Raw genomic sequence first — 10,758 nt, 5'->3', positions numbered from 1 at the left:
TTGTGTGGGTAGAGACTTTCTGGGTATGTGCAGGTAGGGGCGAGCCATGTTGGGGTTCTGGGTAGGAGCTGGTCTGAGTGCAAATTAAGACCAGTGTTGGGGTCCAAGTGCTGTATAGAAAGGCTTATGACCAGCCCGTGCTCAGTACTGAGGTCATGGTCTCCATGTTAGGGAACAGAGCAAGGGATTTGAAATGGCCCCCTATGATCTCACTGATTAATGTAACCTGGAGGTCCCTCCCTGCCTCCAGCTCCACTGGAGTGGCCCATTGTCCCACCTGGGATTCCAGGTCCTGGAAACTGGATGATAGGATTCCTTTCCCGCCTGCAGTGGGAAGAGGGAGAGTACATGTGGGATATCCCTTCTGCCAGGGCACCCCCAATTAATGCGGAGAGGTAGGGCAGGAGGCTACACCAAGAAAACTGGGTTATCTGGGGAGAGGGATGCTGAAACTGGCCCAAACCCTGCTTGGCAACATTTCAGGTCATTTTTAGTCCCCAGTGGGACAAGGGTCAGGAACAGGTGACTTGGGCTCAGCCTCAACAACGCCCAACTGCCCCCCCCCCGCAACTCCTGAACCCTCGATTTGGAGGAAATAAACGAATAAGTAAACCCCACTATCTCCGAAGATTTGTCTTTAATGAAAAGGATTCGTTTGTCCAAGTTGTTTCCAAAGCCGAGGCAATTGCCCGGCTGGAGCGCATAATTCCCGACGCTTCTCCGATTCCTGACTCCTGGAGCCGCTGGAGGAGGCTTAGCCCATCGGTCCGCCTGGATGGGGCTGCCGGGAGGGGTCGGTTTATTTGGGATTTAAGGGTCAGTTTAGGCTTTTTTGTTTGGGGGGGGTATTGGTGGGGGGCTAGGTTAAAACCAATTCAAAACGAATTAGCGAGCCCATTCCGCCGGCATCTTCTTTCGCCCCTGACTTGCTGAGGCTCGGGCCGAGGGCGGGCTCCCCGGACCACAATCGTGCCCAGCCGCGGCGTGCCAGCTTCGTTCCCGGCCGAAATTTGAAAAAGGGAAAACGACGCGATCGACTGGAGGCCCCCCGCCAGCCAGGACTGGTCACCCGCAGAGGAGGAGGAGAAGGAGGACGACGACGACGAGGATGAGGATGGCGGCGCTGGTGGCAGGGACCGGCGTCCCTCCTTTGCGCGCCCGGCTGGGGCAGCGATCCTGGCGCTGGGGCTAACCAGCCGCCTCCCCGAGGGGTCTCGCTTGCGCCGAGCTCTGTCCCTGCGGCTTCCGCCCCTGTTGCGCCCGGAGCTCAGCCACAGATGTCCAGCCACAATTCTCGGTTGGCCGCAGACTCGTACAAGAATTGCGTTTGGACAATCAGTGGCAAAGCCCCCGAGTTCGGGGCCCCAGTCTCCTGCGTGCGGGGTTCCGCTTGGCTCCTTAAAAGCGCCGGACCAGGAGATCTCCGGAGCTGCGCGTCCCACTACCTCGCAGACACTCCGCGGTCGCGGCCCATCCCGCGGTAAGGTGGACGAGCAAGCACGCGGATCCCGACCCTGCGTGGGGATCCCCATCGCCCCTGGCGTGCGTCTCCTTCGATCGCGGCCCGGGGTCCCTAGAGTAGCCCGCGTTGGGTCTCTGCGCCGCCCTGAGTCGGGGGAATCTCCCCTGTCAGGCCCGGGGAACCCCAACTCCCCTCTCCCCGCCCCCAGCCTGGGCTCCCCGGGCTCGCCGGGAATCCGGAAAGCAGGGGCCGGAGGCCGGGTCGCGTTTCCCAGCCCGGGGTGCGGGCTGCTGGCCTCGTGAGGTCCCCGCCCCCGCCCGGCCCCGCGCACGCACCGGCTCCGGCGCTCTCCGCTTCCCTGTGGCTGAGTCGCGAGCGGGGCGCCGGCGGTGGCGGTGGCGGTGGCTGTGGCGGCGGTGGCCGGGACGGCGGGGAGCGCTGGAATGCGCCGCCGGGTCACCTGCAGCGCCCGGGGAGCCGGGCTGGGAGCCGGGCTGGGAGCCGGCAGGCTGGCGAGGCGCAGGGCTGAACCCGAGCGGGCGCCTCTGGCGGCTCGGGGCCGGGGCGGGCTTTTAGTGGGCCGCTCCAACAATACGGGCCTGGCGCGGAGAAAGGGGCTCGGCTGCAATTGGTACTGGATTTGAATAACGCCACGGGGCCATCAATGGTCATTGTGTCGGCGGGTAATGAATCTCCGCTGTCTCTCGGGCCGGCCAGGCAGCTGCAACCTGCGCTCAGGCAGCTCTTAAAGACATAGCGTGCCCCTCCCCAGGGGCGCCCCCTCCCCTGCATCGGCCGGACCCCTCACCCTCCCACCCCCATCCGGAGCCCTAGACTCCCCATGCCCCGCCTGCTCCGTCGGCTGAACCCTTCGCCCTTCGCCCCCTCCCTTGTCCTGGGCCAGCCAGGCACCCGCCTCTCGGCGCTGCACTCCCATGGACCTGACTCAGGCACCCTGGCCTTGATCGAGCTCCCCAGAAGTGCCCAGGGGACCCCAGAGTCTTTTCAGGCCCAACGATGGCCTTCTATCTGCAGCTCCACCTGAGGCCTGCGGAGCCCTCCTTCCTTAAGCTGCTGCCCAGGGACTTCTGGCTGGAGGGTGAGGGGGAACAGTCTGGAGGTCAGAGGGTCACCCCCTTAAAAGACTCTGCTAAAGGATAAAGGAGGAGGGCACGCAGTCCCAACCCCCAAGGCTGAAGATGCCATCTTCAGAGACCACACCCCCACTAGAGATCTGGAGACTGCTCTCTCCCCAGACCTAGGACAGGGGCTTGATTCCCAGGGTACCTCCTGCAGGTTCCTGGATACCTCAACTCTGGCAAGGGAGGCTGTAGGAGGGGGGAGCAGAGGGAGGGTGAGAGGGGCGTGGATGCTATTAATGCTTGTCTTGTCTCTTCCACTGGACAGCCCACTGGTTCAGGAGGGCTGATGTGCCCCCTACCTCCAGCCCAGCCAGGTCTGGCTCAGGGGAGGTTCTCTATCAGCTGGGGGATTATATACCAGTTTATCACCCGTAGAGCTCAACCTGTCTTTCCCAGTGAATTTCACACCCTGGTGGGGGAGTATGTGGCCATTCCACCCATACATCCTCCCCTCTTCCATCCACTCTGGGGCTCTCCACTCAAAGGACCGCTGCCCCCCACCCTGAAATCCTATCCTCTCCTCACAGTTTGTGGGCCATCTCAACACATGCCCCCACTGGATTGTAATTATCAGCTTGTCTGTTGTTACCAGACAAGAAGTGGATCCTACTAATCTTCCTGCCTCTGAAGCCTAGGACAGTGCCCTACCACCACCACCCATCATTGAATGTCCGCTAACATCCACCAGTGGCTTAAACATGAACCACATAAACTTCTTGGAGTTTCTTACAAAAAGTTGAAAAAATATGGCTTCTGGGAAGTAGTACCTGAAGTCCAGGTTTCATAGAGAAGGAGCACTGCTAACTAACAAGGTCCCAACTCCTGGGAATGAACCATCTGCTAATAATAATGGCTGCAATAAATGCTTGATGTGCCAAGCACTAAACATTTTTAAGGTAGCCTGTGGACTGCTCACAACGACCCTGAGAAGTCAGTACTAGTAGCAGCCCCACTTTACAGATGAAGAAACTGAGTGGTGGCAGTGAAGTCCCTAGCTGCTAGCTGGCAGGCAATGGAGCCAGAGCTGGGACCCAGGGCTGTGGAACTCACTGCACAGTGGTTTCCATCCTTTATTCAGCAGAGATACTGAGAGGACTTGTGAAAATGCACATACAGAGTGGTGAGACCCAGAAACACCTGTGTCTTCTTATAAACCCGGTCCCAGGGATCCCTGGGTGGCGCAGTGGTTTGGCGCCTGCCTTTGGCCCAGGTCGCGATCCTGGAGACCCGGGATCGAATCCCACATCGGGCTCCCGGTGCATGGAGCCTGCTTCTCCCTCTGCCTATGTCTCTGCCCCCCTCTCTCTCTCTCTGTGACTATCATTAATTAATTAATTAATTAATTAATTAATTAATTAATTAATTAAAATGTTTAAAAAAATAAACCCGGTCCCAGCCCCAGTCCAGCCTGGCAGGAACACAACCTTGATGAAGCTGGCCAGAGTGGTCTCTGCACCCGTGCAGAACTCCCGGGGCCTAAAACCACATTCTACAATCTAATCTACATTTTCCACCTCCAGAGTATGTCAGAGCTATTTAAAGCCATTAGTCCTGGGCAGAGAAGGGTCAATTGGCCTCATCCTCATCCTCTGGGAAACTGAGACCTAAGCAGGGTCTTATCACACAAGTCATTAAAAAGATATTTCTGGAATGCCTACTGTGTGCTGGTCAGGGTTTCAGCAGTGGGCAGTGTCCCCAAAGGCAGACCAGCGGGGAAGGAGACCCCAGTCCTAAGGGAATAGGGCATGAGGTGAAGGCGGACAGTCACTGAGGCAGGCACTGTTCCAGGCAGAGGGAATGGCATACCCCAAAGCTAACAGGCAAGAAAGAACTGGGAGAGTGGGAAGGGAAGAGATTTGGTGTGGCTGGAGCTTGGAGAGGAAGAGGAAGTGCCAGATAAAGCACTGGGATTGACCCCACTGGGCCCTGTAGGACATTGGGAGGATTTGTGATTCTATCCTTAACACAGTGGGGGTCCTGGTAGGTCTGACAAGTTCAGATTTACATTTTTAAAGGTTTGCTGGGGCTGTTGTGTAGAGAATGGGGGTGGGGCAGGGGATGGGACTAGCTGGATGACAGGAGATCCATTGAGCTACTACTGCAGGTGACAGCTGGTGGTGGCCTGGGATTAGTAGATGGCAGAGCAGGGTCTCAAACCTGCTCTTACAGGCAGGTGACCTCAGGCGGGTCCCCTGGCAATGAATAACATTTATGAGTATCTGAGGTGTACCCTGTGTGCTGGAGGCTGGGGAAAGGGCAAAGAAAAAGATGAGCCATCTGCTGTTGCCTCTCCAGAAGTATCCATCCAGTAGACAAGTAGACAGACACACAAATAGCCAGCCAGACCCCAAGAAAGGAGCAGAGCCACAGAAAAACTCTTTAGCTGAAATAATAGCAGAATTATTGGGGATTATAGAAGACCAAGCGATTCATTCCAACAGGACCTGAGGAATCTTCTGGTAGAGGCAGCATTACCTTGAGCAAGTGATTTCCAATAGACTGAACTGAACTAGTTATTGCCTCTGTGAAATGGGGCCATTATACCTGTCCTGCCTCCCTACAGATGGCTCTGGTGTTGGAAGGGTCCAAACACACACCTTGCATTTGCTTGCAGTAAGATTTTATCATCGCCTTCTAACACAGACAAACACAACAAGGATACATGTTCAGGCTCAGCCCTGAATGCTTGCATTCAGGTGTCCTAACCTCGGCTCTACCTTTTCCCTTATTAGACCATCACTCAGGAAGGAGGTTGTCCCTCCTGTCCAAAGTTGTCCACACTGTCGATTTTTAGTATATGTGCTGCCGAAGCGAGCACCACACTGTCGATTAAGCATGCACTATGTCCCCAAGACTGTCATTTTACCAAACACTGTGCCCAGCACAAATGACCTGCTCAGTAAACTGTTGAATGAATGACTGAGTGGATGCTTTATTAGAGTAATAATTAAATAGGTGGATGGACAGATAATAAAACAGATGTTGGGACATTTGGATGAAAGTAATAATAATTTTAAAAAAAGAAAGTTATATGAAAAGATCACCTGGATACATGAATGGAGCCAATGAGCTGAGGTTCTAGATGCAGAACAGGACATATTGCTGTGGGTGGGCCTCGGCGAAGGAGGCTTTAAGAGGCTTCATGCTGCAGCCTGGACTCTGTAGTTCAGAAGCAGGCCCCAGACCTGGAGCAGGGCAGGCAAGTGCCTAAGGAGCAGCCTGGTGACAGGTCAGTCAGGTTGTACCTCTGTGCAGGATATTTCCAAACCTGGAGTCCTGTCCCCTGTTCGCCAGGCCCTGCCTGTACAGTTCTGGAAGAGCAGCTGGGGTTCTTAGTGGTGATGATCAAGTGGCTTGCCTTCGTAAATGAATTGACAACCTGACCTGTCCCCACTCTCAGAAGATAACAAAGCCAGGCCATCTCCCCCACCCAGAGGGACCCTAAGAATGCTTGTACCCTGCACAGGATGTTTCAGTTTAGAAAAAATGATGTTCCTGGTTGGCTCAGTTGGTAGAGCATGCAACTTTTGATCCCGGGGTCATGAGTTCAGGCCCCACATTGGGCATAGTGCCTGCACTGAAAAAAAAAAAAAAAAAAAGATTCCTGTCCAGGAGATGACAGGGCAGGGAAGCTTTCCAAAAAAAAAGCCACCTCCACCCACCTGGGGTGCTTCATCCCATCCCCTGTGCTCTTGTCTTCATCACAACCATCACTCTGAAAGCCTCTCCTTCACCGGCTGTCTTTTTTTTTTTTTAATTTTATTTATTTATTCATAGACACAGAGAGAGAGAGGCAGAGACACAGGCAGAGGGAGAAGCAGGCTTCATGCAGGGATCCCGATGTGGGACTTGATCTCGGGTCTCCAGGATCACACCCCAGATTGCAGGCAGCGCCAAACCCCTGGGCCACCGAGGCTGCACCCTTCACTGGCTGTCTTACTTGTCCACTAGAATGTGAGCTCAATGTGGGTAAGGATCATGTCCTGCTCATTGCTAAATCCCCGGCACCTAAAACAATGCCTGAGTCTTAGAAGGTGCTAAACTTTAGTAAATGCCCCAGGTAAAGGTATAAATAGATGGATGCATGGATCAATGTAATCTAGTCAACAACTACCAACAACTAGTTAGTACTGGCATTGGGCTGAGCACTTTTCGTGATCCCTACAGCATTGTGAGAAATGCCATCCCTCACCCCATTTTACAGATCAGGAACCTGAAGCCCAGAGAGAGGAAGCCACTTCCCCCAGGTACAGAGCTACTGAGTGGCAGAGCCAGGTTTTAGACTTCAGTCTGTCTAACAGCAAAGCCCACATTGTTAACCATGCCACCATGATACCTGATTCTCTGTCACCCCAGCACCCAGTGAGCTTGGAGCCATTCATTGGAAGTAAAGAGTTCACCTGAGACATATTGTCTGATTCCACTTATAGAAATATCCAGATTAGGCAAATCTATAGATATAAAAAGCAGATTAGTGGTTGCCCAGGATGGAAGGGAAGGGGAGTTGGGAAGGAATGGGAAGTGAAGGCTAATGGGCAGAGGGATTCTTTTGGAGATGATGAAAATGTTCAAAATTGATTATGGTGATGGTTGTGCAACTCTGTGAACATACTAAAAACCATTAAATTGTACATTTTAAATGGATGATCCCATGGTGTGTGAATTACACCTCAGTAAAGAGCTGGGTAGGGGCGCCTGGGTGGCTCAGTCGGTTGAGTGTCTGACTCTTGGTTTCGGCTCAGATCATGATCTCATGGATCATGAGGTAGAACCCTGTGTGGGGCTTCACACTCAGTAGGGAGTCTGCTTGAAATTCTCTCTCCTTCTTCTGTTGTCCCTCCCCGCACTTGCATCTGTGCTCTCTTTCCAAAATAAAAGTGAATAAATCTTAAAAATAAATAAATAGATAAAAATAAAGAGTTGGGTAGAGGGGAGGCATGTGGGGGATGGGCAAAATGGGTGAAGGAGTGTGGGAGGTAGAGCTTCCAGTTACAAATGAGTAAGTTGAAGGAATAAAAGGCAGCATAGGGAATACAGTCTATGATATTGTATAGCGTTGGATGGTGGCAGGTGGTAGCTGCGTTTGTGGTGGGCATAGTATAACTATAGAGATGTTGAATCACTATGTTGTACACCTGAAACTAATGCCACAGTGTCACATACAAATAGAAATGTTTTTTATAAAAAGAGTTGGCCAGGGGGGTGCCTGACTGGCTCAGTCGGTAGATCATACAACTCGATCTTGAGGTCGTGAGTTTGAGCCCCACACTGGGCATAGAGCTTACTTTAAAAAAATTAAACAAATAACAAAGGAGTTTGGGCTGAACTGTTTCCCCTGTCATTTACCTGCTTGCTTGGCAAGTCACTTGCTGTCTCTGAGCAGTTTCCTAACCAGTAAAATGGGAAAAATAAATGTCTCTTGGGGTTGACATGAGCATTAAATGAGATAACAGTACACATTATTATCCCCGTTTTGTCGAGGAGGAAAACTAGACCCAGAGGAGGGAAGTGATTTGGCCTGAATGTAGAGCTGGTGGGTGATAGGTGAGGAGCTCGCAGGGGGTTGCCCCTTGGCAATGCTTCTTTCAGCATGATGTAGACCCGATCAGTGTCTTTGTGCCTGCCTACCCCACCACTCCCTTCCATCCTCTACCTTCCCTAGGGCTCTGAGTCTCCCCGCTGTCCAAACCCAAAGCACACCAAGGTAGTAAGGTTCCCCCCAGAGCACGGGACGCCCTCTCCCCAGCCCCCACCCTGCTCCCCTCCTGGGGCCATGATGCTGTCTTGCTTTTGCTTGTAATAAAGAAAATATCTCAGCTACCCTTCCACAGTTGCTTGGCAACCCCAAAGGAGGGTGGGGGGAGCCAAAGGGAGGAGGGAAGGGGGAGGACTCTGGAGCCAATCTGGAGACAAAGAGTAGGATTTCGGTGACACACGGAGCCGTTCTTAGTGCTAACCTGGCCTGGCTGGGAGGCTGGTGGGGTGGGGGCTTCCTCCCACCCCAGCCGCTCACACCAATAAATATGCATTAGGGAAGTGGGCAGAGTTTTTCCCACAGACCTGAAAGGCCACAGCTGACCTTTTTACCCTCTTTATGTACCAATGTGACAGTCAGAGAGAGCAAAGAGCAGGACCCCCTGAGATGCCTCCCCCCTGGCCTTCTGACTTGGGGAAACTTTTCACCCTCCTCCTTTCCCTGGCCCCAGACCAGGTCACAGCCTTGCCTGGGCTCCTGTCACAGGGATTTCAGGTGGGAGTCAGGAGCTCCCAGCTTCAGGATCTGCCTCAGGCCCTGTCCACTTTGGTGGCAGAGAGCCAGGCATGAGGCCCTGGCTCAGCCTGCAAAGGCTCTCCCTGCCTTCCGGGGCCAGTCTCTGCCTGTGGCTCCCCATACTGTGCCCCTCCCCACCCCACCTCTGCCTGGGGCCTCCTCCCTGAGGAGCCCTTTGCTCTGCCAGTCCCCTTCCATGGTCCTCTGCTCCTCTTCTCTTTCCCGGCCTCATTTCATGTCCCTCTTTTCCCGCCACACACTCCTCCATATGGTTTCCCTCTTCCCCTCTTCTCCTTTGGGGGCCCCTTCTCCCCTGCCACCCCTACTTCACCAGCACTCCCCTTTGAAAACTAGAAAGTCCTGGAAGATGCCATTTCCCTGAAATGAAGATGGCATTTGGGGGTTGCAAAGGAGGGAGGGTGGGGGCGGTGATCTCTCTCCCTGGTGCCCTGGCTTGCTGGCCAGTGGCCGGGGGTGGAGAAAGTTCTCTCTGAATGGAGTCAGTGTAGAGACAGGAAAAGCAAACACCTCAGCCTGGGCCAGGCTGGCCTGTTTGGGGGTGGGGGTGGGGGGGCAGGATGGGCAGGGGCCTGGGCTCATCTTTGCCTCTCCTGGCTCCTGAGGGACCCTGGCTTCCTGGCTCCCTGGCACCCAGCATCCAGAAAGTAAGTGGGTTTAGGGGCTGTGGACAAGCCCTCTAGGACATACCTTCACCCAAATCTTTTCTGGCCCCGCTGCCCAACCCCCTAGCTGGTGCCCTTCCTGCCAGGCAGATGCCAGGAAAATCTGTGCCTGGGAAGGAAGGTCTGGCACCTGAGGGCCTGCTTGACCAGCCCTTCCAGCAGCAGGAACTGCGTAAGAAGTTACCGTGTGCCAGAGACAGTCCCAGCAGTGCCATCTGCCTCCCAGGGCTGAGGGGACCCCAAGATGCTCTGCCCAGGTGAGTTCTCCTCTGGCCCCACAGCCAGATGGTGAGGGACGGGGAGGCTGGTATCACCCCTCAGCCCCCAGGAATCTATGACATTTTCCACTATGCTTTCTCACTCTCCGTCTGTGGTACATGTGTCGCTGGTACTTGGGTGAAAGGAGCCAAGGGGAAGGATGGTTAGAGAAGCTGGAGGTGAAGTCTGAGGTTGAAGGGAGACAGGACGGGCTGGAGTCTGGGGAGCAAGTCTCTTGGGCTCCAAACCAATTTTTTTATTAGACTTGTGGAATCACAGAGGCTCCTGTGATAGTCTCCTTTGGACACTTTAGATCCTAAAAGACTCTTGGAATGAACTCAGAAAGGGGCAGCAACTCTTCCTGCGTGACACAGCAAGTTGGCAGAGCTGGGACTCAGACCCATCGGGCTCCCTTACCAGGCTGAGAGCAGTACCTGTTGACATTATGGGTGCCACACGCTTGACCACCTCTCCTTTGCATTCCACATATACTTTGGTGCCTCTGGAGTTAAGTAGTGGAGAGGGACAGACTCTGAACAGCACCCCACAGGGCCGCCTTCCTTTCCTGTCCTCTCCCAGGGCGGGGTACCATGCCCAGGGCTGGGCAGCCCCTGACTGCCCCTGAGAAGCCACGGTTGGTCTTTGCCTTACAGGTCCCAGAGAACAGGGCCCCCTTTGCTCTCAGTGTCTGACCATAATCCCTTATACTGTAATCAAAATACAACCATTTCCTGGAAAGGAAGGCTGACCTAGAGATGTCCTCGCCATTGGACGTGGCTGCAAGGATCTTGCTGATAGCAATGGGCAGCCCTCACTGAGCCAGGTGCCGTTCTAAGGCCTTCTGTGTAGCTTACAGAATGGTCACCACATTCCTACAAGGTGAGTTCGGTTTTACAGGTTGGAAAACTGAGGCACAGAGTATTGCAGTAACTTGTCCATCAT

This window comes from Nyctereutes procyonoides, unplaced genomic scaffold, assembly GCF_905146905.1.
Source record: "Nyctereutes procyonoides isolate TBG_1078 unplaced genomic scaffold, NYPRO_anot_genome, whole genome shotgun sequence".
NCBI lineage: Eukaryota > Metazoa > Chordata > Mammalia > Carnivora > Canidae > Nyctereutes > Nyctereutes procyonoides.
This window is presented reverse-complemented; position numbering follows the sequence as displayed.